At 34.2% G+C, this 26,813-nt stretch overlaps 1 protein-coding gene across 5 annotated transcripts in view; it reads left to right on the top strand.

Annotated features, from left to right (window-relative positions):
- The window catches only part of Pcdh7 (protocadherin 7), a 421,730-nt gene that overhangs the window by 204,819 nt on the left and 190,098 nt on the right, over positions 1–26,813 (top strand). The window lies entirely within an intron of this gene.

Raw genomic sequence — 26,813 nt, 5'->3', positions numbered from 1 at the left:
TCTAATTAAAGGATAATTACGCTTGGTGAGCCCACATAGGTCAATTTTCAGGAAACATGCACTTCAGGTGGAAAAAAAAAACAACAAGGGAATCTATAAATAGACTATGAAGTTCACTGAAAGCTATTTGCTGAAGAAGGTTCCTGTTCCTTTTCATAACTATGTACTGAGTCCTATCAGCAGAGAAAGCCAGTGTAGCACAACCGATTTTCCTACACAAGACAGACACTTGATACACAGGGTTTATGTAAGACATTTGTCATTTGCTGCTGCCTGTGAGCTGTGTTGTACCTGATCTATATATAATTACAGAGGAGATGAGATGCACTTTGAACAATCCAGCCCCAACAGTTGACATTTGAGAAACAGTGCTGTTTGGATCTTGCTCTAATAAATTCCCCTTGTTATAAAGTGTGATTGTATTGCTCGAGTTCTGGTAATTTCATCTTCAATATTAATGGGCCATTCTGACATGAACAGAATCGGAACTGAAACCTGTCAAGTATTCATTTGTCAGATTTAATTGGAATACAGATAATCTGTAGTTCTTTGCTTGGTTTAGTTTTAATCAGAATTTATTTTGATTTTCATTTGGATTCTCCATGGAAATGCCATTTTGCATGCTGTCTTCATTCCCAATTTCCCAATTATTATTACTTCAAATATTTTTCTTTGGTTTTAACCTGTTTGAAACTGTGCTTCAACCACTACTTGTTTTGGATGAACTCTCATTGGAACGTTTAGAAGACAATTTGCAGCATGTTAACACACAACATTCCAATGTCATATCACAAACCAGAAATACGTTAGAGTCTCAAATAAGATGTCAAAGACGCTGCGCCAAGGAAGTAACTGAAACAGAAAAACTGAAGTAAAATTTCATTGAAATGTATTCACATTTTACTAAAATTTGTATTGTTCTTTCGCAACTCATAAATTAATTTCATTAAAAAGACCCATAACGTGCATTACCAATTAGCTAGCTTTACATAGTGCCACTGTGAGGAACATTGAGCACAGTGTTGAAATGAACATCATCTGTTATAACCTGAATAAAGTAGAGACTCACTATTCTGAAGTTCCTGTGAATTTTAGGAAGTTTAATAGCACTTATGTCACTGTAGATATTTTAGTTTAGAAAAATTATATATTTATCCATAACAATGATCACTAATACATTTTTTCTTTTAATTAATTACCATCAATGTTATGATTTAATGTTGATAAAATTGATATAATTGGTTATTTGACAATCTATTAAAATTTTAATGCAAGAATATATTTTAAAATAAATGATTTATGGTACACAGTTACGATAAAATGTTGAATGGTAAAATATTTGAAACGTATCAAGGAATTAGTAATTAGGGTAGAGAATAAATATAGGGCATAAAGGCATCATTACATTAAAGAGAAATATTGACTACATCTACCTTGTTCTTTCTTAATAGTGAACCGCTCTTCAGATTCTCTTGGAATGGTATTTCTCTTTCTTTGGAGCTATTGTATTTATCTTGTCCTCACCTATAAGCCTGGTCTGTTTATTTTGTCTGATTATTCTGGATCAACTTTGCAAGACCAGTTTGCCTTTTCTATGACTTTAATATGTCTGGGGCACCAAAAGATCCAATACAGAAAGCATTCCATTAGTCTTCAAGTTCAAATATGATCATTCATGGTGGGCTGGCCACATAACTCTTCAGAGTTTGTTTTTGATTATTTTCATCTTTGTGAAATAAATTAACTTCGAAATCTCACTGTAGTCTAACAATCTATGACTAGGACTTTAAATCTGATCCTTCTATTTTTAGTCTAATTTACATATCAGAGATATAGAGAACTAATAGAGACAAACACACACACACACACACAGAGAGAGAGAGAGAGAGAGAGAGAGAGAGAGAGAGAGAGAGAGAGACTGATGGAGGAGGAGAAAGAGGGAAAGGAGAGAGGCATCTCCTATTGAGATGAGCAGTGACTTTTAAGTGTATTATGTGGGCAATGCAATAGGTATCCTAGGACCTCACAACCCACAGAACATCTGTGCGTTCTAATAGTAGATAACACATTTATCACATAAATCAAAGAAGAGGGCTGAGATTTCTGATCGGGTGGGTGGATACGTTGGCATTACAGCAGGCCAGTGTAGGAGACAGTTTCGGAACCTCCTTCAAAACTCTCAATGCAAGAGCCATCTGGAGATATATTTCGCCATAACTGCAGTGCCCTTCACATAGATTAGTTGTTATTAATTCATGCCACAGCATGAGGCAATATTGTTACTTCTTGCTTGACATCTAAGTGGGTCAGAGTAAGAATGAGCAAACACATAAAATGGTGTGTATATTTTCTCTAGGTAAATTTGTATAATAGAGCACCAGACAGGTTATAAAATTTAAATAAGGTGAGAAATTTGACCCTTCTGAGTCCCTAATAAACTCCATGAAATTAATTTTTCAGATCTTTAAAAGTACATTAAACTTTTTTCAGTAATTATTTTGAATCCATATCTCAACTTTGTCAACCATATGTAAGATTGGCTCTATTTCTTTATTCAACCCCATGTCTTTTCTGTGTCTTCATTTCATATGTTTTTAGTAGCACTTAGAATACCTTGATCCTGGAAATTAAAACATGGTACAGTGTACGGCGAACCCATTTTTTTCTTTGGCATTACGTTTTCACATTATATTCAGATGAACATGAGCATTCATTAGGAAAATCTGTGTTTCTGTGGCCAAGCAAAACGAGAGGGAAAGCCAAGCACATTTTTGTGTGGAGTCAAGCATCCTCTGTCTCCTCTTCACCCGAATCTATCCCTAGTGAGAGCTGAAAGGCATTCTTGCGTAATTAATGTTAGCCAATGACGTTTTTCTTTTAGATCAAGCTATGGAGCAAAGATTTCTCACCTGTCTCCATATCCTTATATACGTGTGAACAGCACAACTTCAAAATTCAAACCAAACATCTTGATCTATTTTCTGTAGGAAGAGACTACAATGCAGTGCTAAGGATTTATTAGTTCTGAGTACTCATGTCTCCCTGTCAATCTAGTTGCCAGTAGCCCACTGAGAGTACATTTTCTACTTTTCCAGCCATCTGAAACATGGCTCTGTACCTCCCAAGTGTCCTTAAGGAATCTGCATGTTACCACTACCACTTCTAGATGACCTTGCTCTTCCTTCTTCCTAGTGATTAAACAGAGACAGTGATTAGAGATGCCGTCAGGTCTCAGCCAATCAAGAAGTATGCTGCAGCTGGTCTGCAGACTGCCAGTAAAAGGAGCAATTCAAGCTAAAAGAATCTAAGACTCCCTCCTAGAAGACGCTTAGCAGTGCTGTGGACAGAATCTAATGGTTTCAAGACAGGTCTTGAAGCCTGATGACATCAGTTTGTACCCTCTTTCCGTCATTTTTTTAGAGTGTAAGGTTTTTTAGCACGCTGTTTAGCCCCAGTTTATTCTATTAAAAACCCCAGCTTTGTAGAAGAAAACAATTGTGATAAAAAGACAATTTATACATAAATATGGTGTTAAATCCATTATATAAAAAGGTTAAAAAAGACTTTTCTCTTCTTTAAAGAGTTAGGAACAGTATCTTTATTATTGAATTTAGGTGGATTTGATGTTACTTAATAACTGAAGTTTTCATAAATTGTTTAGTCTTACAAAGACAGCATATCAAAAGTAGCAGTCAAAATATCCTCACCGTGAAAAGTCTCTACTGAGTATCCTTCTTGGAGGAGAGTCAAAGGGGTGAATCAGGTAGAACTGTAAAAGAACAAAGGTCAACAGGATTGCCAGGAAGTCTACTGTCTTCTGACATCAAATCAATCGGAAAGTTTTCTTACCCAAGTTATGGCAGTGTCAATCTTAACCTTCCAGCACATATATTTTTTCCTTTTAAAAAAGATATTGCACTTTATATTCAGGTTTTTCAGTTTAATCCTTGTTCTTTAAGTATATATTTCCTTTTGAGTGGCTGCAAAATAGTCACTCTTAAAGGGGAAATGAAATAAGAGTGTTCAATTAGTATGCTTACCCAACTCCCAGTCCTTTTATTTTCTAATCTCGGTATTAATAATTAATACTGATAAAATGCATGACTGTGTTGCCCTTTTTATTCTAATTTTGTCCTTTAAAGCTACATCACTCTGCTGAACTCTCACGACATTTAAAAAGAGACTAAGCTCTCATCAAACCTCCAAGTGACTTTGGAGGTCCGTTAGTTGGCTTGCTACCATCAGACACTCAAAGCACGGGACATCTATGAAATTTTACCCCTAATTGAAACTACATTGGTTATTTAGTTCATTATTTAGTTTATCACAACTTATCCTGCTTTTTCTCACAGTTGTGGTGACACAAATGCACACACACACACAAACACACATACTATTTCTGTCTGTCTCTTTATCTCTCCTCTCTCTTTCACTGCTTCTCTCTCTTCTTGTGTTTTTACTCTCATTTTTTACATAGAATTTGTAAGAAAACATGAGATCTGAGGGTAATTCTAAGTACCTTGTCAGTGACAAAAAGAAAATAGGAAAAGAAAAGTGTGACGGGTTTTTGGAAGTGTAGTTAGTATGCCTAGTCATTTGGCCGAGCTCATATTCTGAGAAACTGATCTGCTTCAATATTCCCCTTCTGGAGATAAACACGTTCTGTTTACCTTTTCTATTGCAGCTATTTTTTTTTGAAGCAAACAGTTTTCTCCTTGAGTAAAGCCTAGTAGAGCAATATCTCTTATAACCCTTGTTTTATGATTATATGGAGACAAAACTATGGCTATTCATTTTGACTCAACAAACATGTATTGAAATTGAAATATGGCTGAGACTTTTTGAGGAAGCTTGAGTAAATGAAAAAGATTCCCTGTTTTCAAAATGCAGTTGGTTTTTTTTTTTTTTTTAAGCTGTCTGGAGGTGCAGCCTTCATTGTTGTGAGTTAGATAGGATGTAGAAGGAGGCAATTGCAGGAAACAAAGCAATGAAAGAAAAATTGTATCAGTAAAAAATTATAAATGCATTTTTACAAATAAAATTAAGAAGGCTTAAAATATTGTTTACTACCTTATATCCTCTTCATCTATATTCAACTTAGTTTAAATAAAATAATTACATTGCCTGTGAAGCCATATGTTAAGTCACAGATATTTAAATCACTTATGTTTTATCACGTTATTGTTAATATTTCTCCTTGGGTCTGTGTATCCATGCATGTGTGTGTGTGTGGAGATATGTACATGTGCTTATCTGGGCATTATGTGGAGGAGAGAGATAAATATTGGATTTATTCTTTGATTGCAGTATACCTTCATTTCTGAGACAATTTCTCACTGAACCTAGAGCTATCTGATCTACTCCTCTGTCTGGCCACTGAGTTCTAGTGACTCAGTCTCTCCAGCCATGTACTACGGTTGCAGGTGCTGTGCTGGCCAGACTTTTCTACATGGATGCTGGAGATAATTTAGATCCTCCTTTTTGTGTTGCAAGCACTGTACATGTGAGTCACAGTCTCTGGTCCTGAATCCTTGTCCCCTCCTCTTGTCTCACTGTGTATGTATCACTGCCCTGAACCTTGCTATTTAGGTCAAAGAGACCATGACCCCTCAAAACTCATCTGCTTCCCATATTGGGATTACAGTCATGTGCTATTTTTAAAAATCTGCTCTTGTTATATTTTTTCATATAATTTTTCATTTCTTTTTTTTAGTACTGAATAGAGTCAGTACAATTTTTAGAAGTTACTATTGACATAATTGGCAACAGAAGCCAGATTCAGGTCTGCCCTATGAGACAAATTAATTGTTTATCTGTGTTCTCTCCTTGCTTATAAAATGACCTATACTAAGTATGTCTATTCTTCCAATACAGTCTTGCAGATATAATATGACCATGTATAAACTGTTTTTTTATGTCATCCCTTTGTCAGAATACAAGTTATTATCCAGGTAAAGCTAATATATATATTAGATTACAGTTGATTGGATTCATTACACTTATTTAGAAAAAAACTAAAAAATGATCTATTCTTTGTGTTTGTTAGAAATTATTTTTGTATTGTAACACATCCCATTGTTTTCTATACTTTGGACAGTTAGTTTGCTTTTTGTAAAAAGAATCTTGATTTAAGTAAGCTTTTGTTAGTTCGTGCGGGGAGAGTTTTGACATTGGGTCCATTATCTTGTTAGCATTTCCAATACTTCCCAGAAAACATCATTAACTTTCTATTAAAAGTGTGAGAAAATACTTGTGACAGACGCAGACTTAAGTGCCTCCTCCAAACAGACTTTTACTGATCATATGTCACGTTCTCAAGGAAAATGACCTTTTATAGTGTATGTGTTCAGATGAAATATATGGCAAGACTAAAGATGTTTTAGAAATAAACAGATTATAGAATCAGCAACAAGCTGTTTAAAAATCGTCTTCTTTAGCATTTCTTATTTACAAATGTATGGCCTCTATTTTTTTTTTAAACCTGGTATAAAATAATCACCATCTACTTTGGTGAGCTCAGTGGATACCAATACATGATCTGAAAGAGGCACATTGCTCTGAAGATGCATTCCTCTGAGCCACACTCTATTTTGGTGAACTGTGTGTATTGTTTCTCTTCTATGTGAGGGCACATGTCACTGAACCCAAACTCACAGTGAAAGTTCATAGACGTTATAGTGGAAACTCTATACAAGCCAAGAATGTGGAGTATTATAAGCATCCAAAGTCAAATGAATCCATTGATTTAGAACAAAGCATTTAGTCTATTAAAATTCCAACTCAAGAGCCAAAGGTGAATCCTCTTTGCATTCTACATCCTTAAATACTGTGATGTAGAGTTTTGTAGGCATTAATAAGTGTGTAAAAGTAATATGGAAAGATTAAATATGATAAGTAATATAGGAGGTTTGATATATTGGAGGTATAAAGAATTGTAATAAAACCTTGAAAAATATATATGACAGTGTATATACAAAGATGTACACATCTGTACATTTTTATAAAAGATGTAATATATATATATATATGTATGTGTATTTGATAATCAAAAATATAGAGTTATGGGAAATAATAAGTGATTCCAAAAATTGTAATGGAGATGGCAAGGAACAAATACTGCTGTTTGCTAACCTAGGTTAAATGAAAACAATAATACTTTTCTGTGGGAATGAGTATTGCTTAAGCATGCCAAATTTAAGATGTCCTTGAACAATATGAGTAACATTTATTAGGTTGGAGGAAATATATACTTGAAAATTGGGGGTTATTTAAGCAGAAAACATTAAGGTTTAGGGTCATTAGTATATGGGCCATGATGAACTGTTTGCGGTAGGTAAGACACCATTTGTGCATATGACGTCAAGAAAGAGTTGATACTGAAAACAGGATCCTAAAAGGCATTGGGATAAAATAAGAGAATCATGGAAAAAACAGTTTCATTTGAAGTGACTGAAAAGTATTTAAAACTAAAATAAAACAAATAAACCAACAAAGTGTGGCAGGCGAACAGGATGAGTAATGATTACAAAGGACTTACTGGATTTCTGGCTCTGTAGAAATCAGGATTAAAGCAGATCACACAGGAGTTTCCATACCTTGGGTCGTAGAGAGTTTTAGGAGACTAAGGTGGTTAGTTCTCGATGCTCCTGTATTTGCTTATGCTCTTTTCAAATTTCATTTTTTAGCACACTTCTTATAAACAGGATCTGGCCCTCTCTTCTTTGGATGGGATGCCTTAAAGAATCTCTACTATATGTCCAAAATAATAAGGTGAAAATTAGATAGCTGGGAAAATTGCAGATCAAGAAGTGTAGAATTAATAGACACTGTGCCTTCTAAGATGGTGTTAGCAGAGGCAACACTATGATTCCATCACACTATACCAATCTTAATGAACTGATGCCAAAATGATAATTTTATGCTTTCATTTCCCAGATATTTTGTGACAATTTACTTCAGACTCTGAAATCTAATAAATTGCTTTTGCTATCTTTACTTGAAAGCTGTAAAGAATTTTTTCAACAGAACTATGACTTTATATGAGGACATTCATACAATATTTAATTTTATAGTGGTCAATAATAACATGTTCATTCCACATAATTGCAACTATGAAATATTTGAATCATTAAAATTTTGATGGGAACAAGTCAGTAATAACTGTCAAGGTTATCGTTAAAATATTTGGTATTGAGATCCCAAGATCCTTGGCACTGAAATCGTGAATAGTGTGCTTGGATGTCATTCGCACGATTGAAAGCGGATGTGCTTTAGAACAGAAAACAATAAAAAATGGAGTTGTAATGAGAAATACATTTGAACTGCGTAGCATAATGATGTCTAAGTGCAGCACATTTCATATATCCATAACCCCTCAAAGGTGCAAGATGACTCCACTGAGTTTGCAGAATCCATCAGAGAAAATGCCTCCAGATATCTCATATGTGAGTAGACTTACTAGCAACAGTTTGCCAAGGGTATGTCACTTTTCATGTTGCTTTGCCTACGCAAATTGAACATCAATGCCACAGAAATCTTCCCTTCTATAGGCTCACTGTTGCTTAGTAGGAATTCATGAATAAGGATAATATTGGTAGAATGCATCCTGTAGCTTAAGGTCGGCTTACTATAAGTCACTATTTAATAATTTCTCACAAAAAAAATGAGAGCTGATGTGTATTTGTTTCCTCAATATCTTTATAAATATCTCAAAATATCCTTCCTCTTTCCTTAGGATATTCTCTGTCCATTGTTGGAGTTGTGACTAGAGCATATAAAATTAAAGTATGGCAAAGTTTGTATCAAGAATTATTTTTCTAAATACATAAAACACACTTCCATCAGTGCCTCAGAATCAGAGCCTAAACATGGTACCTAATTCTTAATACTGAGAGTGTTTTTTTTTGTTTTTTTTTTTTTTTGAATTGCAATATTGGTTCAATAAATTTAGGACAAGAATATTTTCCTTTCTGGAGACAGGCTGGTCTTGCCTTTCTTCCAAAAGCAATATCCTTTATTTAAGAGGATCCAGGGGAAATTACAGTGCTTTTTAAAATATTCAGTGATGAGGATGGACTCAGGGGAGCTTTTGAGCTTAGACTCATGAGGCCTGACTGGGCCAGCAGAAGAACCTCTTCCTGACAAAACTTCTGAAGCTCTGAGTACCTAGAATTCTTCTATTTACTACCCTTATCAGTACTGTGTTCTAACACAATTCCATGTCTGTAATTAAAGATTATCTTCTTTCTTCTTTAGGTTTTAATCTCTTAATGGGTTTACATATTCTTCCTTAAAATATGTAAATTATATCCTCAACATTAGCTTCAGAAATATATGTATAACCAAACTATATGACTTCATACACCTGGTGTAGTCAATAAGCTCTCTTTGTAGTACCTTAGCATTCAGGAATAACACTACAATTGCTAACAGGCATCACTGGCACTTAACATCCAAGTAATGGACCAGAACTATCTCCCTGATTGGCACACAGTTGGTGCAATAGGCATAACACCAGTTCTTACCTGTAACAAGCTCTGTCTTTAGTTTATCAAATTGAAGGAAATGGAGTCTCAAGACCCCATCTTTATTATTTCCCTTTGCATCAGTTAAAGCAATGTTGAGGATACATCATCTTTGAACAAGTGACTGGAAACAGCACGTTCACCCTGAAACATATTTTATCAGATATTCTCCCTTGCGGCTCACTGCCCTTTATGTGATGTGATCAATTGTATTCAGCCTTCACCATTTCTCTGTAAATTAAATTTTGAAAGCCTTTGCTAGTTTCCTGGACAACCTGGGTTCATCTCTTTCTCCAAGAATAATGAAGATCTGAAATCTAATTCTAGTCTATTTTAGCCCTAGCCTGTTTTTATCTTCTTTTGTGAAATCCAGCCCACATGCGTTTCTTTTGCAGCCCATGTCTGAGTATTCTCAGTGTCCTCAGGATCAAGGAACCATTAAATTATTTCTAACAATTGTCCATAGGTTTACTGATGCTCAGGTGTGTTTTTCTTCGGTATCCAACATCGAATTTTAGAGCACATAGAACAGGACTTCTGAGTAGATTATTCTGCTTCTGGTATTTTAATGTCCTTAAAAACTGAAGGTGAAATGAAATGAAAAGCCCTGAGTTCCTCTGATAGTCATTTTATTTCTGAAGGAGAGTTAAGACTATCCCAGAGACAGAGACTCAGCTTTCACACCTGATTTCTCTCCTTCTAGGAAACTTATTCCTCTGCTTCATGGACTGAACCCACTGTCTCTTCCACTCTCTTGCCGAGACCTTCTCTATGGCCTTTGGGACATAAATTATTCATTTTCTCTATCAGAAGTCATTACATTTGAATTATTACAGATTATTGTATTTCTCTTTTTCGTTGGAATATCTTCTAGAAATATCTTCACAAATTTTCAGGTTTTTAAAAGATCTTTTAAAAAATAGCAAATTCTACTATCTCACAACTTATAATTTAATATAAGTTCTTCCCAACAATTAGAGCTTCAAGGCTGAGCTTTGTAAACCCCATCAATTTGAAGAGGAGATGCTGAGTGAATTAATGTCATTGCTCCATTTATGGTAACAAAGCTATGATGTCACTGTCTCAGTTACCTCTATGAGCTGTTGTGGAGTCATATCAAACCACCCCCCCCCACATACATACACTGATGCATCATTAGAGTAATGACAATTAAGTGCTTCGTCATTTACATTATTGTTAAAAATCATTCTGGAATCTACTTCCCTCTTCCTTATTTAAAATCAGACTTTAGATTTATAACGTTAGATACTTGACTTTTGCAAACTGTTTGCTGTTATTTTTTTATATTTAACCATAAATGTGAGTTTTCTCTCTGCCCTGTTGTATCCTCTATTGGATTCCAATTCTCTGTGATCAGAACACATGGATATTATTTGTTGTGCACAAGTTCCAATGTTTATCACAAATGTAATTATGTGAAAACAATTGAAAAAGAAAACATTGTAATGTCACATTTGCTTTCTGCCAGGCGAATGGCTTTTCTTTGTATGAGCTGCATATGTTTTACTAAGTTTATTGATAAGGAATAGTAAATGTCAGAGATGAGCATCACACAAGATATTGGCCAATATCTTTCAGTGCCAAGACCAGAGTAGTTCTCAAAGACATTAAAAGCAATACCAAATATTGGGGACAAAAGTAGAGCCATGTAAAGACCATAGCTAATATCAGAGAGTGGATAAAATCTACCAATTAGGCACCCATTCATAGCTCTTATTCAGATACCCATTAAAAGTGCTAATTAAGCCAAATAGATTTATAATTCTAAAATCAACTTTTGTGAAGCATTTGAGATAATTTTAAGAGCACAGAGCAAAACATCCAATTACAATACAGTTCCAGCAAGAAAGGATGAGGCACCAAGTCATTTGAAGTTTCTTATGTCAGAAACAAATGAATTAGGAATGCATTCAGTCATCCTCCTACACACACAGGAAACCACCAGGAAAGAATAGCAAGACATTTATAAGACAAATGGAACATCAGTGTTATTAAATATCTAAAAATAAAATATCAGCAGCATAAGGAAGAATTAGAATAATAAACTAAACTTTTATAGTAAGTAACAGCCTACTTCTCAGGCATGTTACACACCCATCTGTTTTAAAGACTCACCCTAATGAAAATAATATTATATTCCCAGATGAAATAAGAAGATATGTAAAATTAATACTTCATAATCTTATATGTCTAAACTGTACTATGTGTTATTAAATTTTGTGCTACTTTATGTCTATTACATACAAATGGCTACATTTACATTATTTCATTTAATGCACAAATAAACCTATTTAGCAAGTACAATTCTTACTATCTTTTAACATTCACTCTTATTTTATGAATTTGAAGGTTTTTTGCACATATATGTGCATACATGCCATGTATATTCTATATGTTCTTGCTGGGGCCCAAAGAAGGCAGCAAAGACCATGAAACTGGAGCTACTGAAAGTTATTAACGACTATGTGGGTTCCAGGAAATGAGCCGAGGTCCCTAGAAAACAACTAATATTTTTAAACGAGTTATTTCCGCACCTTTAAATTATTTCTAATTTAAAAACACATTAATTATGAAAGATAAATTTTGTTTATTACACTTACTTGTTTTTTGTTTTGAGCAAATTGCTTGTTTTCTTGTTGCCTCATTGTTTAAGGCAAACAAATATCTTTACACCCATCATCTTTCACACAGAATTCTTGTTAGATGTTTGTTTATTGGAAAACATAATGAGCTTGTTCAGTGGTACATGCCTATAATCCCAACCCTTGGGAGGCAGAGACATGTTGATCTGTATGAATTCACAGGCACATGGTCTATATAGCAAGTAAAGGGCAGCCAGGTCTAATAACACATTTCAAAAATAAAAAGAACTGAAGAAAGCATCGTGTTGTAGTCAGAAGGGCGCTTGTTCATTTCCCTGCTGCCCAGACTCCCGAAATAATCACACAGAAACTGTATTGTAGTAATGAGGCGAGCACTGCCTGGCCCATCATCTCTAGCCTCTTCTTGGCTAACTCTCACATCTTAATTAACCCATTTCTAATAAATCTGTGTATCACCACATGACTGTGGCTTACCACCAAGATTCTAGCCTATATCCGTCTCAGACCAGAGAGCCATGGCATTTGCCACACTGCCTTCTATCCAGCATCCTGTTCTGTCTACTCCGCCTACCTCATTTTCTGTCCTATCAAAAGGCCAAGGCAGTTTCTTTATTTAACCAATGAAATAAATACAAAACAGAAGACCCTCCTACATCACTGTATTAATTTAATCAATGTTTAATCAATATACTTTAGTATATTGCTAGCTAGTTCTTACTTCTAGAATTAGCCCATCTTCATTATATTAATTTTACCACAAGGCTCATGGCCTACCAGCAAGGTTTCACCATGTCTACCTCTGGTGGTAGCTCCATAAAATAGCTCTGATTCTGCCTTCTTCCTCCCAGCATTTTGTTTTCCCAGCCTAGGTAAGTTCTGCCCTACTATAGGTCCAGAACAGTTTCTCTATTCATTAATAGTAATCACAGCTTACAAAGAGGACTCCCACATCAATGATTTTTTCAGACTTTTGCATAAATCAATTTCTTATTTCATTATCATGAACTAATTTGACCATGAGTTTGGCTGAAGCCCAGTATTCATGTCACTAGATCAGAAAGGGATTAATAGATGTCATTTTATTTGTGTTGGTTTTGTTTGTTGATGTATTTCAGAATAACATGGTAATATAAATTTGTTGTAGGAGCCTACTTGTTTGTTCCTGACTGCCCAGACTAGAATTACCACACAGAAACTGTATTAATTAAATCACTACTTGGCATATTAGGTCCTTATTCGTTACCTCTTGTATCATAGTTTCACATGGCTGTGACTTATTGGCAAGGTTCCAGCTGTCAGCTCTTGTCTTTCCCCTCTGGCAGCTACATAGTGTCTCCTTGACTCGGCCTCCTTTCTCCCAGCATTCAGTTTAGCCTAGCTCTGTTCTGGCCTGCTATAGGCTAAAAGCAGTTTCTTTATTCATTAATCAATAAAAGCAACAAATATACAAAAGGACTTTCCACACCATAAATTGTCACATATAAGATGACTATCAGGTTTATAGTCACTTCTTAAATTTGATGGTTATATATCATTGTAGTTTACACACACGCGTGCACGCACACACACACACACACACACACACAGAGAGAGAAAGCAAGAGAGAGAGAGAGTGTGTAATGGGTGTAGTGAGTTTGCATAAAGCTATGTAAGGAACCTAGGAAATTATACCTTAGGAATCAGATTCTAAATTTGGTTCCTAGATTTCAAAATATGGTGGAAACAACAATTCCCTTTAAATTATGAAAACTGTTCAGTGATGTCAGTGAAAAATGATCCTTGAACAAGTGGTTTAACACTTTTAATATTTTGTCAGTAAAGCTGCACATTTCAAATCGGGAAAAAAATCAGCTAAATTTATAAAATTGGAATTTTTCTGACAAATTTCTCTTCATAAATGTAGTACAAATATTTCATATGTATATCACTGCCTTAAAATTCTGGAGAACTCACACAATTATTTTATCATACATGATTAAACTAAAAACATGTCTTAACTCCTTAAGACATGGCACACATGTGCAACACGTCCTCACTCTCTGGAGAATGCTTACTTTAATTATACCTGCCAATGATCTGAATTATTAAGCTTGCTTAAACTTGCTTAAGCTTTTAAGACTCATTAGCTCTAGTAACCAGTTCATATAAAGTGGAAAGCATTTCAAACAACTGCCATGAAGATACGGAAAAGGAATACATATTGTATAGACAGAAAAACTGCATCGTTCTCATTCTTACTATTGTATCCTATGAATCATTCAAAAATTATTAGCAGTTATGCCTTACAATAATATATTCATAAACCACGGGAGTCAGCATCTAAGATGTGTAATTTTTTCTTCTAAAGGAAGAATAATTTTTAAATTTTTAAATAAAACAAAGAAAAACAGGTTTTTTAATTTGTAACCTATAAGATCACACATTTTGGGTAGGCACATGCAAAAAAGATGTGTGTCTCAAAGAGAGTAAGGCAAACATCCTTGTTTCCACTGGGAAGTTGGCATGGTTAGTTTGCTTAGAATTGACCTAGTCATTAAGTAACTCTCAGCCCCCATCTGTCCCTGCTGCTCTTTTGTGATCATCAAATATATCTTCACTAGTGAAGAGGTTTCCATTTTCTTCTGAGAAGAAAGCAGGGCATATCTAAAGTGGTTAGGGCTGTTCCCAACTTCACCAGAGGGAGAGAGACCAGAAAACACAGCGTAGCTGCATAGCAAGATGCCTGCCTCCAAGATGTTTCATTTTAGCAGCTGAGAAATGGTGTTACAGGTTATTGCTCAGATAAACATCATTACTAAGTGAAGGTTACTACCCTTGATTCCCAAGACCGAAAGGGTACATTTCAAATAATTTTTGCACTTCGTTTAACAGGTCTCCTTATTGATTCGACTTTATGAACTACCTAGTTGTACCTGAAGTGGATTTCTAAGAGCAAAGATCTTATCTTAAAGACTAACATGCAGGAAATTTGACTTTTAAGTTGTTGTGTAGTTTTCATATATATTCTTAAATTTAAGAATGAACTTTAAGAACAGAACATTGCATTGCTCACTGTGGAAACACACACACACACACACACACACACACACACAGAGTCCAGACTAAACATGTTAGAACCTATCTCAAAAATAACAATTAATATGTTAAGAAGTAATTTTATTATGGAAGTGGTCAGTGGAAGTCATTGGCTTTGTATACTGCAGATGTGACAGTCTGCTACCATATGGAAATTTGTATATTTAAAGATGTTATAGACTTTAGAGGAAAAGGTTGTTCTATTACAGTTTGAAAGTTTGTAGTATATGCACCTTGAAAACTATGTATCTTTTCTTTTATTTAAAATACCAACGTGGTATGTGATACAACCTTTTAGCTAAAATGCTAACAGAAACATATAAGATTTAATCTAAAGATTTGTTTTCCTAACCCTTTCTATGGTGTTTTCCCCCATTAAGAATAACATGCCTTATTGTATGTTTGCTAATGTATAAGGATATTTTTAAATATTGAGAATATTGCTTCAGAGCTAGTGCACTGGATGATCTCAACCATTTTTTTTTTCATTTTAAATACCCTGTATTCCCAATGCTCTTTTTTAGAGATTTAGTTTTCTTAAATACAAGCTTAAGAAAGTGCTTAGACTTGGCAGTGCTAAAATGAACACATCTCAGAAACAGCAACGAAGCCTCTTGTCTTCAGATGGATGTGTATAGAGAGTTTGTATATCAAGTTTCTGTTGAAAACCTCTGATAATCCAATGTAAAAGCACCAGTTATTCATTATAACCATTTATGTATTGCAGTATATTAGTTTTTATGCTCCTTTTCTTAGCACTGGAAGCCAGCCATAACTGTCCTTGGCTTCGGCAGTGCTTGCTATAATAAAGTCCTTTGGATATTTCTGGTAATAATCCTTTGTGGATGCAAATCAAGAGAGACCCAACTGTTCACTGACTTCTCCTTAATAGTGAATTGCATTCTTGGAAGATTCCAGCAGTTATTTTTCTATGGAGGTAAAAGTTTAATGTTGAAATAGTACTTATTTATTTATTTACAGCATTGAACTGTCTCACCGCCATGCCTAGGAAAATTGCTTCATAAAATACTTGGTAATGTAAATGTGAGAATGAAAGTTATATATCGTATGATTTATTGAAATTATGGCTTGTAGGAACATGATCGTCTCTATAAAGGAATCTAATATACATGTTGGAGAATAGTCCAGTGATGCCTAGTAAAACAGGATGCTGCTGCAATATCTGCAAAGCAGGTACCCGTCCAGATTTATGCCCTTGGCATTTCTAATCATGCGTGACCTGGCTGTGCAAATCTGAATTTGATGTAGGAAACCTTAAAATAAGCATTTATTTCAGAAGCATTTCTCTTTCACTGAAGATAACATTCTACGGCTATACTGCGTTTGATTGATTTCCTCATCCACTTCTGATATTGGATAGAAATGGATTTGTTTGTTTAGAGTAGGATTTTTAATTGAATTCATAACAGAGGGAAACTAGGTCAAAGTTGATGATATGGCCTGGAATCTGAGTCTAGGACCTATGAAAGCTTGGTACGACAGGCAACAGGACTCAGGATTCCGTCAGTATTCTCTACGCATTTAACTATTGAAATATGCTTAAATTATTCTGTCTTCTACCAGAAATTAGACCATTACAATATACTTGAGGAATGGTGATATGGGAGGGGTTTGAGGGAGGGTAGCTGAGAGGGGTCAGAAAGAAATAAGGGAGAGGGACAAAATGAAATTTCTATTTTAGGATCAGGGAGTTTGCTGTGAGACTGTGTCCCCTAGTAACACCAGAAGCTACACACATTAAGTCTCAGCAACATGATTGCCTAAACATGAGCTGTATCACACCAATGCACATGACAAACTGAATGGAGAAAAGGCCATGCATGAGGCTTCAACGCTACACAAAGAAACATAGGCAACCAAAGAATGCTGGAAACAAGAGAGATGGGCCTCCCCAGGGAGGAGCACACAAACTGCTCAAACCCTCAGCCCTGAGACATATATACAGGCAGTATTACACAGATGAACAGTTACATTTAGGAATACATGTGTTTGCTTGTATGTGTGTGTGTGTATGCATGCAATAACAATTAGTAAAAACAGAGGTTATGAATTTGAAAGTATTTAAGGGATTGTTTGCAGGGAGGAAAGGGAGGGGAGAAATGTAATTAAATCATAATCTGAATTTTGAAAGTCTATTTAAATTAAAAACATAGTGAAATAAAAGAGAATTAAAATGTGTAGCTGAAAACTGTTAAACTTCTCAGGACTTTTCTTCTTGCCTTGCTTTTATTTTTGTTTCTGTCATCAGATTTTCAGAAGTTTGATTGAAACTCCAAGAGTGAAGTCTAATGTATTTGGTCAGTAAGATTTGAATTGAAAATAGGATTATGAGTTAAGCTTTTTAAGATTAAACTCTCTTTAATAGTTTGGAATGTTGTTCAGTGGTAGACCACTTGCCTAGCATTTCTATGGGTCTATGTTTGATCCCTGACACTGCCAAACATAAGACATTAGTGGCTATTCAAAATGAATGTTTAAAAGACTGAGAATCACTTAGCCACAGAACGTAAAACTTTATAAAGTTATATTTTTAACACAGTAAAAAATGTGCAACAGCAAACCATGAAAATTTTGTGCATAATGTACAAACAGAGAATTTAAAAGACAAAAATGCCGTTTCTTCTTTTACACTATTCTTAAAATAAACCCAGCTATTGTTTTTTTACAGTGGAATTCATGTGACATATGGCTTGTTTTCAAGTTCTCTCCATCCAGGAAATGCTTTACTTAACAAGAATATAAAAGAGCGTGTAAGTAGAACAGGTGGAGGGGGAGGAATAGGTCTTCCCCATACATTACTAGACCAATCTGCTGTTTATTAAATTTGCTGATCATCCACCAGTGAAGACAGCTGATTGAAATACAAAGAATTCCGCAGTTATGCGGAAGTATGAAAACACATGCACATGGCCTCCCCTTCTCCAGATTTATCATCTGTCAGATTTCTCAAGAGTATACCATATTTTATAGGCTCGAAATAAAACATTATGAATACATACATACATAATGAAAAAGAGATATATGATTGGAAGGAACAGCATTGCCCAAAGTTACTATTTTATTTCATGTAATTTAAATTATAGTATTGAAAAGGTGGTCTATGTGTTAGCTGAATTCCAGCCCTGAGTATATTGCTTATCTGTTTGGGTGTATGTGAACAGGTTGAGAGGGAAATAATTTTAAAAAAGTTTTAGCGAGTGTCTGAGATGCTTCGTAGCCAAAGAACAACTTGTATTTTAAAAATAAATTAAAATGCATTAACTACGAACAGCGGGCAGAGTATTTCGAGTGAAGGATTGGGTGAACAGAATGTTGTGATTCGCTCCCATTCTGCGAATCTATGAATAATCATTCCTTGAGGTTTGAAGATTATAAATAACAGTGCTGAGTGGAGTTATTTCTGCTTTACAAAGGAAACCTTCCATTTTGTTTTCATTTTCACTTGGGTAAACTCAAAATGCCTTTGCGCAGCTTCTGCTGATTGTATCCAAGACCTAAGCCTTTTTCTACGAAGGAAATGCTTCCTGATTCTGAGTGGATTCCTGTGGTTATGTGGTGTAATGGACTCAGAATTGACAGCTGTTGTTTGCTTTAGCGGGGTTAGACTATGGTAGTTGTTGCTAGAAGGAGGTAGGTAACAAAATATTAGTTGCAAAAGTGAGATATGTCAAAGAAAAGCTGAAAGCCAATGAAGTTCTAGGAATGAAAATTGGAGAAGGATAGATTGAGTTAGGTTTTAAGTCTCAGTGTAGTAATCTTGGCTGTTACTACATGTCATTTGTACCAAAATGTGCTTCAAAACAATCACTCTGGAGAGGTAGAAATGCAAGTTCTCAGGTGATCACAACTGCGTATCTTGAGCTAATTGTGAGATCTAGAATATGTATGCTATAGGCATAAAAACATAAACAAGACAACCACTACTTTTATAACCTAAATTGTCACTATATATAAAATCAAGGTGTGAATGATTATAATATACTTGTTTTAAAAGTTTAAAAATCTTTTGAAAATTATTTCTAGATATGTTGGTAGGATGGCTGGTACATACATGTATGTATGCAGTTATTCAGTCTCAGACCTTTTAACTTTAGAATACATTAATGTAAGGATGAACATCTTAACGTACCTTGCTCAACATAGTATCTCCAACTACTAGAATATTATCTAGTATATAATGGATGGTCACTAAAATTTCTTGAAACCTGAATAAAACATTGCTTTCTAGATCTAGGTTTTATCTACAATTCCCCAACGAACTTTTTTTTTTTTCTTTGCTTGCACTTGAGTTTACTTAGTCTAATTGTGATGATGGAGAATTAACTCAGAACTACTAATTACCATGAAGTAGATTGTCTTTTGAAAGGGTACAGGTTAATTCCAAGCATTTTGCTGAAGAGTGTACTTTACATTTAAAGACTGTTCTTCTCTAAGAAGTACAATTTTTTTTTCATCTCTTTGTTAACTGCCATAAAGGATGTCTTTGGAAAAATTTGTTTTGTAATTGTAAAGTTAGTTTTCTTACATCTCTGTTCATCACAAACCTGGACTACCCAATTTAGAGTGGGGGATAACTATGATACAATTATTTTTTTTTTACTATACCCTTAAAATGTATGTGGCTGGAGAGATGCCTGAGTAATTATAAACAGTTATTATACTTGCAGAAGATTCAGATTCAACACATGGTGTCCACAGGGCAGTTCAGAACCCATTGCAATTCTACTTCCAGGGTTCCGACGTTCTTCTATAATCCTTGTGGGCACCAGGCACGCAATGATGCATAGGCATACATATATTTTTATGACTAATTCTCCCTTGAGGATATCTTTAATTCTAACGCAAATTAATTATTATTTGACATTACACAACTAATTATATACTTTTTACCCACTTTTCTACTCATTTGTTTATTTATTATTAACACAGAGACCAAAATAAAAGTCAACTTTAAGGGTCATTTTTTTTTTTTAAGTCTAAGACATGGAAGAGTTGCTTAGACTTGTGATTTAAGAATTGCCTCCACTATCTGTGTTTTCCTATATGAATTTCATTCTGTAGTGTGTGGTAATCTCAACATACATTTTCAACTGTATTTTGTTTACTGTCTGGATTAAACTGGTTGGGGTGATAGTGGTTTGGGGGAAACAGTTGTGAATATCTGCATATGAAAAGGTTCTCAGCCGTGGTTTTCTAGATACTTCATTTTCTAGCATCGTATTTCTGTTTTAAAATTCACTCGTCGCCATATTGAGCTTCTTGACCGGAAGTGATTCACTTCTGCAATTTGCATTTATTTTGTTGCTTTCCTCCTGTTCCTTCTGCCTAACTGTACTCTACTGGCAACCGTTCATTCTTTTTTTTTTTTTTTTTTTTTTGGCATATGCTACTCACCCTTTATATTATCACAATTAATTGTTCCATGTGAAAAAATAAATATTTCATTTCAATTCTAGCCTTGCCTGCCTCTCATGGCAATGGTTCTTAAGATCTATCACCTGTATTTCTTTATATTTTTACCAATTCTTCCTTTAAATGTTGATGTAATTAAGAGTTCCTCAACCCTACATATTGCATCTCTGTTTTAGCATGTACTCCTTCACTATCACGCCATCTTAACATCTATCATTTATCTTGCTAGAATATGGTCCCTATAAGCAGACACTATATTGTTATAATTATCACTCTTTTTAATCAACTCAATATTAAAGAGGCATAGTCTGGACCTTTTCAGACTATAGTATCAAATCTTCAAGATTCAAGTCCATTTCCATGATAATGTTAGGATTTCACTCTGACCTCTCATTCATTCATGCATAAGAGAAGATGTCTGAAGCTGTAATTTTCATTTCTCTCATTTCAGAGAGTTTTCGCCTCTGCACTATCAATTATCTGAGTCTCTAACATTGCAACATGCTGGATAAAGACTAGGAACGGGAATGCATCCTTCGTGTACCAAAATAGTTATTAAAAGTTACTCAAAGAATAAAACAATGTCTTTCATTTTATGTCTTAAAATATGGGAGTGTTTCATAAAATATCTGTCTCTATGCATATATATATATATATATATATATATATATATATATATATATAATTTTTGTGGCTATTTTCAAACACACTTATAACTATTTAGAGTGTACTACTTTCAATTCAGAGTGTAGTGAGTATCAATAGCCAACCCAAGATAAGCACAAACACCCTGTGCAGATTAGTTCCTAAAGTATATTCTAGTCGTAAAACCCACTTGCTAGGGCACGACCTAGAATAAACTGAGTGCTGATGAAACCTTGAAAGACCAAATTGAATTATCAAACAGATGATATCATCAGTAATATTTTAAGTGTTCCAGAAAAGTCTCAAGCAGTATTATATTGACCTTTTAAAGTAATACCAAGTATTGCTGGGCAGTGGTGGCACATAGCTTTAGTCTCAGCACTTGGGAGGCAGAGACAGGTGGATCTCTGTGAGTTTGAGACAAGCTTGGTGTACAGAGCAGGTTCTATGAAAATCAGAGCTGCACAGAGAAACCTGTCTGTAAAAAATCAATAAAACATAATATGTAAGTAAATATAATAATAATAATAAAATAAATAACAAGTTTAGGATAAGATGAGAAAAATTCAGTTAAAACGCAAAATTTGGAGCATGGAAATAAGTGGATTTTTTCAATGAGTTAAATAATACATGTATTAAAATAAAATGATCAGCAAACATAATTCACCACATTAAATAAGTTATAAACAAGTACTTAGGTTATCAGTTTTGTGCAAAAACAAAAACATGCCAGGCAGTAGTGGCGCACACCTTTAATCCCAGCACTTGGGAGGCAGAGGCAGGTGGACCTCTGTGAGTTCGAGGCCAGCTTGGTCTACAAGAGCTAGTTCCAAGACAAGAACCATAAATAAATAAATAAATAAATAAATAAATAAATAAATATTAAAAAAAAAAAAGCTTAGGAGAAACCCTGTCTAGAAAAATCCAAAAAAAAACCCAAACAAACAAAAACAAAAACAAACAAACAAAAAAAAACACAAAACAAAAGAACAAGCATCTACAAGATAATAATAAAATGCAGTAATATAACAAAATTCTGGTGATATCTTGTTTGTACAAATAAGGCTTGCCTGAAGATCATAGGGCAGAGCTAGCCACTAGCTAACCACAGAGGTCTGGAGGTCTGTACAGACAGACAGGAAGTGATATGGCTGGGCAGAGAGAAAAAGTGAGGAAACACGAACTCAGTCTCTTTTCACATGGGAAGATGAGAGGTAAGGTGGCTGTGGTTTTGTTCCTTTATCTCTTTGATGTCTCAGAATTTTCCCCAATATCTGACTCCGGGACTTTATTATTAAGACCTATTAGAACTTAAGCTACACAAAACATAATAAGATAAAATGGAAATTAAACACTGGAATTGAAAAAAAAAAACAGAATATTAGCTCAAGAGAAGACACAAGAAACAGATTAACTTGTTTGCACACTCAGAAATCTCATAGAAACACTATACTGGAAGCCATAATGTATACAAAAAACCTGGTGCTGATCTATGCACCAGGTGTAGAAAATTTTAAATGTAATGTGTGTATTTAATCTTCAAATATTAATAAAATTATCACCTAAGAAAATTTTATAATAATAAATCTCAAAGTTGTTCATGACAGTACTTTAATTGTCATTATGAGAATGAATTTTGAAAAAATCATGCATAACATTGAAGAAAATTAATGAAGATCATTTTTAGTTAAATAAAAAATAGTGAATGTTTTTTCTTGAGTTAAGAATTTTAAGCACAATTTTGCTATTATTAATATATAATATTTTGAGTTTTCGTGTATGTGTATAAATGTATCTTTTCATATTTTATATTAATCTCAAATCTAATTTATTGCAATTTAATAATAGTGGCTAAGGATTACATTTAAATTATATTTACAATGTTTCTAATCTCATAACTATATAATTGTTTTATCAAGTTGTTTTTATTAACTATGTAAAATTAAATACTTAGCTGATTTTTGTCACCATTAAACTTTGCATGTTTTTTTTAAAAGCTCAGAACCATGATGTAACATAGCTTAGAATCCTAGCAATGCCATTAACCTTTCCCTAAAAATTGATCTAAGAATAACATTAAAATCCAGTGTTCTTTCATCTCCACTTCAATTTTTATTGGTTTTAAACATGTGCCAACTGGTACTGAACTTTTTTAGAACTATTTTAGATGTATTTTCTTTTAAATGATATCAGAAACTAAATACTGTTTGATACCTTTATCTGGGGGCATATATAAGTATATGTTTCATTGTGAAAATACTGCTTACTCCATTCAAATGGCAAGTATCGCCATCCCTGTGACAGAACAGTCATTTGTGTTCTGTGAGGTGACCCAACATCCCTTATCAAATTTCTGAATCTATTTCCCTATATGGGTAATTTGGTTGCCACTGAAGGAGGTTCCTAATTACATGGTTAAAGTGAATGAATGTGGTCCACCCTCTCAATACTCTAGCTCTACCCACAATTCAACAGATACTATAATTATGATGGCAAAGGTAACCTTCTTCATATTATTCATCAGCTATTACCAAGACATAAGATGAGAGAAAACCCAAAATATCTCATAACCTAAAACATGGTACTAGGTAAAGAATACACTGGGTAATCTGTGGCTGGAAGCAACTGACGGTGGAGTGTTTTACTCAGATCTAGAACTAAAATATGTTGCAGGATATTTGATTGTACAATGACATTCTGTGACTGTATTAATAAAGTGGAATTGAGGTGGATCTAGCAAGTAGTTGGCAGGACTTAATCATAGAGTATCAGAGGATCAAACATCCAGAAAGAGAGAAAGGCCAGAAAACATGAGAGAGGGACTTGGAGATTTGTGGGTTTGGGAGGCTTCCTTTTTGGTCTAGGGAGTGTAGAGAGAAGGTTAGCTGGAGGCTCCTTGGTGCTTCTTAGACCTATCAGGTTTTTACCCCAATATCTGACTCCTAAATCTTTATGAGCAATAGAACAACTTAGATAAACACAACAAAAATATCTGTTTTCCAATTCCCACAGAAAATTTATTTTTCAGGCTTGTGTCACCAAAAGGCTAAAGAAAATAGTTCCAATAATTAGAATCTGTGGGTCTTCCATGCCTATCATTGTTCCACGTACACCAGGCTATTAGAGACAAATCCAGAGAATCAGGCAAAGGACAGGACTCCCACAGATTAAGTCACATCCTTGTCACATCTTATTCAGTATTTCTTCTACACTACACATACTTCCACAGCTTTCCCCATCACAAGGTCCATATCGGCTGAGAGAACTCCACAACCTCCCTGATATTTTTATGTGCACCCTTAACCTTGTTTCCTAAGTCCAACCTTTTGTCCCCACTTTCCTCAATGTTTAGAAGGCAGCTCAGTGTGTGTATTGTCAATCAAGTGTATTCCATTAATCTCTTTTCTTCTAACGCCCAACCGCTTTTGATACTTTGTCCATAGTTTTCAGCCACTTGGAAGATAACGTTTGTGTTCTGCTTTGCCCTTAAAGATTACCAGAGCTTCCTGAATTTAATTCACTAAAGCACACAGAAGCCAGTCACAACACCTAAGAAATACGAACCTTGCAAGCAAGGTCATACATTTTTCTGCATTTAGAAGGTACAAGAATCCGAGTTAATGGCCTTTTGGATAGTGTTTTCCATGTTACTATATTTTGTGAAAGTTCCTAACACTCTTACAGCATCATTAGAGATGTCAGCGTCTCTCTATAGAAAAGATCAACTTCCCACCAGAATTCTTGTATTCATGAAAGTGACAACCCATCCCTTTCTTCTTATTGGTACATGAAATCTAGCTTGTATCATTCTTCGTAAACATAACTTCTACCAGGAATGCCTTCCTAATAGCAAAGATTCTTTCATTACCTTGATCCCTACCTTTCAAATTAGCAGTTTTTATTTCTCTTGCATGAGAAACTTCTATATTCAATTCTACACAGCTATTTATTAAATTATTCTACTTGACTTGATCAGTTGTAATATAAGTATTCCTCTCTTTTAGTGTATGTACATTTACCGAAGTTACTTTCTTATTTCTGAAAAGTTTCAATTATACAATCGATAATATAGAAACACATAAATTTCCTTAGACCAAACAAAGATTTAATTATCACTGAAAACTTTAATGTATTAGGGTTCTATTCTCAAAACAGTCTATTTCACCACATTAAATGTAACCGTCTGGCTGCAAACTCAGAGCATGTGGATTCTATTTTTTTTTTCTTGGCTTGCAAGATTCCCGCATTTTATTCATCCAAAGTTGAAGCATTTTCTGATCCTAAAATAATCACCCAGTAGTATTTATATATTTGAATAGTTTGGTTTAATTTAAAAAAATATTTATTACTGGACTTTATAGGTTTTAATTTTTGAAAGTAATTTAAACATAAAAATGCTTTGTGGAGTGATATTTTAAATTAAATACACAATAGTTAAAAGTAAGAATCATGACCAAAATCAGGAAAAGAGTATGGCCCATCAGATAATTGAGTTTGTAGTGTGGATATGTTTCTTTTGATTCAACAGGCCTACGTAGTACTTCTACCTCCAGATTGCTTTGATGTTAATCTCTGGTGATAGGAATTAGTTTCCAAGATTTCTCAATTTAAGAACTGACTAATACTATTGCCTAAGCTTTAGGTGTTTCCTGTTAAAGAGAAAGGAAGGCCAATTAGAAGCTTGTCAGAGATAAAAGATGTAAAGAAACTGGAACATTTTGAGACATACTGTCTAAACAGGATCATGGAAAGACCAAAAGGATTACTGTGTTCCAAACCTCAAAGATTTTTCAGATAGCAGCTTTCCTAAACATTGGGATTAAAAGTTGAATTTACTTTTAGAAACAAGAATGCAAACACATCATTGCGCAAATCCTTGTCTTTACAAGAAAACTTCAAAAATGTTGCTGCCTTTTGGTCATAAATACACTAAGAAATATTTTTCTGTGAGTCAACTTATTTTTTATATAAAGGAAAATTAACTGCTATTTCTAATTCTTGGGCAATTTTTTTTATAGATCTAGCTTTTTATTTTACATTTCCGTAATAAATGCATTTAAATGTGCAAGTTAACTTTTACAATGTCTAAACTTCGTTAAATAAACTATTCAAAAGATACACTTCTTGTGTAGTTCTCAACTGAATATAAACATAAAAAATCAAAGATGTCTTTAAAAACCAAACAGAGATAATGTGTGTAGCAAGTCTTGCTTTTCATGTGTAGATTTATTTCATACACTGGTATTAAAATAATTATAATTAAAGTATAAATAATTTAATAATATCAACTCTTTTAAAATATTTCTTTTTTTCTATATAACTCTATTTACTGAAACTATCATGCACCACAAATAATGTTTAATATATTAAGCATGAATATTTTGACAAATTTCGTTGGATTGACCTCACAAAGTTTGTGGACTGCTACTAAACTAAATAGCTTTTCTATTAAATTAAAGAAGTTGTTTTGATGTTAAAGTTGTTTATCCTTACGAGAACAAGAAAAAGAAGC

The sequence above is a fragment of the Microtus oregoni genome, unplaced genomic scaffold, assembly GCF_018167655.1.
Source record: "Microtus oregoni isolate MIOR12 unplaced genomic scaffold, Mior012 000021F_ref0000039, whole genome shotgun sequence".
NCBI classification, from domain to species: domain Eukaryota; kingdom Metazoa; phylum Chordata; class Mammalia; order Rodentia; family Cricetidae; genus Microtus; species Microtus oregoni.
This window is presented reverse-complemented; position numbering and strand designations above follow the sequence as displayed.